The sequence below is a fragment of the Eumetopias jubatus genome, unplaced genomic scaffold, assembly GCF_037043125.1.
Source record: "Eumetopias jubatus isolate StellerSeaLion01/CBP00866 unplaced genomic scaffold, mEumJub1_p1.0 scaffold_6, whole genome shotgun sequence".
Lineage (NCBI taxonomy): Eukaryota > Metazoa > Chordata > Mammalia > Carnivora > Otariidae > Eumetopias > Eumetopias jubatus.
The window spans coordinates 100,591,568-100,595,492 of record NW_028274812.1 but is presented as its reverse complement, the minus strand read 5'-3'; the positions used below and the strand labels follow the sequence as shown (position 1 = coordinate 100,595,492).

Here is a 3,925-nt window from a genome sequence, read left to right as displayed (position 1 = left end):
CTGACATGAGGCGAGTTGAGAGCTGGGAAATAAAATTGTAACGAGAAACAGCAACTGTTTCTCAGTACCTAACTCAGTACCTAACTTGGTACTGAGAAAAGGTCTGGAGAATTCGTGGCGAAAGGGTACCTAAAACTTTAGGGGGTTGGAAGTAAAAATATCTTTTTTTAAAAAATTCTGTGCAGTCATGCCTGGAGCCTAGAAAATGAGTTAGGATTGCTAAAAAGTTAAGTCCAGATCAAACCAGGAGGAAACATCCCTATAAAGAATTTTCCCAGCCATTAGAAGTCACTCTTGGATATCCTGGACTCACAGGAACAAAGGAAAAAAGAAAAAAAAAAAAGTGAAGGAGAAAGTTGAACTCAAAACAGTGTTGCTTTCTTACCCTCAGTCTTGAGGAAATTGGTGCCTAAGTTGAAAGTGCCCTGAAGGCAGCTTTAACTTACCTGACCAGTCCTCACCCCAGGGACTGCCTCAAGTCCTGCTGACCTAGGAAACCGTCTGAGGGTCAACCTTCCATGCAACTCAAATGTTCTTGAAGGAGCCCTCCTGTGTATTAAAGTGGATAGCATTGCTTTCCTCTCTCTCAGCTTGCTTTTCTCTCACAGTTGTTTGTTCTTTAATGGCTATGACTCGGTTTGTGCTGCTGACAAATGTAGCTCTTCGAGAGGGTGAAGCAGGGCAAGATTGTGGTATTCGGTATTTCCCTCCTGGGGCAGGAACAGACGCCTCAATGTTCATCATTTTCATGGTGATACTTTGCAAGACCCCAGCTTTCTAAGTTGTCAAATTGACCCTGTATGTTCACTGAAATCAGAATTCCAATTAATAGGACAGTTGTTATTTTTTTCAAGAGCCAGTACGATTGAGGATGTTGGGGTCAGTTTGGTTGGCTGGTTAGCGGAGAAGTAGAATGGAAGCGGAATGGGGAAAAAGGATTCAGAGAAGAGAATTTGCTTGGGAGAATCTGTTTTAGAAACCCCAATCCCTGAAATGCAGACTGACCCCCTTGCACATTTCCACAACACTAAGCACTCTGCCATGAATTATTTCTTTAATACTTATTGGAGGAAGAGGCAACATTTATATGCCTAACACAGTAATAGGCATTCTTGGGGGAGGGAGCTATGAGAATCCAAAAACATGATATAAGGACCACAAAATCTTTAAAATGTAGACATTATATAAAAGGTAAATTCCATGATGCAATCCACTTCAGTTTAGCAGGAAAGACAACACAGCCTACTAGAACAGCCAGGGTTCATTTCCTGTGTGCATCAGTTATCTTGTTCCTGTTCTGAGGGAACAACAGTCAGTGCCTCCAGCCTCTGAGCCAGAACTCCTGGAGCCACCTGGGACTGGTGGTCCCCGGAGCAGGGAGCGGGACGGCAGGGGTGGGGGGGCGCTGCTGACCAGGGCGGCGGTGCAGCAGGCCAGCCTGCGCACTCTCCATGGGGCTGGCCCACGGTGCCCCATGCGCTCTAAGACAGCAAATTCTGTATTCATCAGAATATCTCCACTGCAGCACGAAGGGCACACGGATCTTCAGTGGGACTTGGAATTCCCGCGGATTGCCTTTGTGAAATGCTGGCCAAAATTTCTCTAAATTCCATCTCTTAGTTTTCCATGGGAACATCAAGAAACCATGAACAACTTCAGTTAATACAGAGTTTGACTGCCATTTCCTCCTTGAAGGCTTTACTGCCAAGCACAGTCTGGACCAAAAAAATTAATGAAGTTTCATCTTCTGATGGTAAGGATGCCTTCTGTGTGGTAGAACTGGGAGACATTCTAAAGAAACATCTGAGATGGTTAAAAGCTCTTCCTCAGGTCACCCCCTTTGATGCAGTCAAATGCAATGATAACAGAACCACAGTGAAGACCCTAGCTGCCATTGGGACAGGATTTGACTTTACCAGCAAGACTGAAACACAATTGGTACTGAGCCTCCGGGTGCCTCCAGAGACGATTATCTGTGCAAATCCAAACAAGTGTCTCAGATTAAGTACGCTGTTAATAATGCAGTCCAGATAATAACTTTTGATTGTGAAGTCCAATTGATCAAAGTTGCCAGGGCACATCCAAAGGCGAACTTGGTTTTGCAGATCACCACTGATGATTTCAAAGCAGTCTGCTGCCTCAGTGTTGAATTTGATGCCACACTCAAAACCATCAGGCTTCTTTGGGGGCAAAAGAGCTACATATTGATATCATCAGTATCAGCTTCCATGTAGGAAGTGGCTATACTGAGACCTTCGTGCACACCATCTCTGATGCCCGCTGTGTCCTTGACATGGGAGCTGAGGTTGGTTTCAGCACAGTATCTGCTTGATCTAAATGGTGGCTTTCTTGGATCTGAAGATGTAAAGCATAATTTGAAAAGATCACCAGTGTTACTAACCCAGCACTGGACAAGTGTTTTCCAGCAGGCTCGGGAGTGAGAATCATAGCTGAGCCCAGCAGATAACTGCAAGCGTTCATGCTTGCAGTTAATATCATTGCCAAAACAAACAAACAAACAAAAAAGCTCATACTAAAGGAACAGACAGGCTCTGATGATGAAGATGAGTCGAGTGAACAAACCTTTATGTATTATGTGAATGATGGGGTATATGGATCATTTAATTGCATCATTTATGATCATACACACATGAAGCCCCTCATGCAGAAGAGACTCAATCCAGATTAGAAGTATTATTCAACCAACATGTGGGGACCAACATGTGACTGCCTTAATTGCATTGTTGAGCACTGTGGCTTGCTCAAGATGCATGTGGGCTATTGGATGCTCTTTGGAAACATGGGTGCTTACACTGTTGCCGCTGCTTCTACTTTCAAAGGGTTCCAGAGGCCGACGATCTACTATGTGACGGCAGGACCAACATGGCAACTGAGGCAGCAGATCCAGAACCACGACTTCCTGCTGGAAGGAGAGGGGCAGGACATCAGCACTCTGCCTGTGTCCTGTGTTCCCACTGAGAGAGCAGGATGAAGCGGGATAAAGTGTCCCCTGCTGCCTGTGCTTCAGCTAGCATTATCGTGTGATACCCGTTAACTTTGAGTTTAGCTTGAATTATGGGATTTGGGGGGACCGTTTAACTTAAGTACTGCTAGTTTTTTGGGTTTTTTTTGAACTCTCTTTGTAAGTAGGGTTGGCAGATGCAACAATATGGAACACTAGGAGATGGGGCCATTTATCTGTGTTCCTATGGGAACTATTTGGATATTTGTTTCATATGGATTTTTATTCACTTTTCAAACATGCTACCAAAGAGTGCCACTCAACTGCTGAGCAAGCATTTGTAGCTTGTACATTGGCAGAATGGGCCACAAGCTTAGTGTTTTGACCTGTTTTTAAAATAAAGTATCTTGAGGACACCTGGGTGGCTCAGATGATTAAGCGTCTGCCTTCGGCTCAAGTCATGATCCCAGCATCCTGGGATCGAGTCCCACCTCGGGCTCCCTGATCCTTGGGAGCCTGCTTCTCCCTCTGCCTCTCTCTCTCTCTCTCTCTGTCTCTCATGAATAAATAAATAAAATCTTTAAAAAAATAAAGTATCTTGAAATAAAAAAAACTTAGAACAGCATATATATATTCATGTACTTTTGCCTATAAGTGTGAGATAAATACAAATTTATCTTCTGCTAAAAAAGAAAACAAGCAAAATATATTTCCAAATGAGTTAGTGCAGAGTGAGGTCATTCACTATACATCAGGCGACCACATGCCCCAGTGAGCCTGGGACTGCCTCAATTTACTCTTGTTCCCCAGCATAACTATACATAGAGCTCTTTCCACCCTCTATAAGGTATTGTAGTTTGGACAATAAATTACATGCTGGTCCTATAAAATAAGGCATGTTTAAATGACTGTAGATAGGGAGAAGGAGTTAAGATGGCAGAAGAGTAGGGGGACCCTAAGTTT

General features: G+C 43.8%; 1 pseudogene; it reads left to right on the top strand.

Moving 5' to 3' along the window:
- Positions 1-1,645: 1,645 nt before the first annotated feature.
- Positions 1,646-3,045, top strand: LOC114204369 (ornithine decarboxylase pseudogene; annotated as a pseudogene).
- Positions 3,046-3,925: the final 880 nt, after the last annotated feature.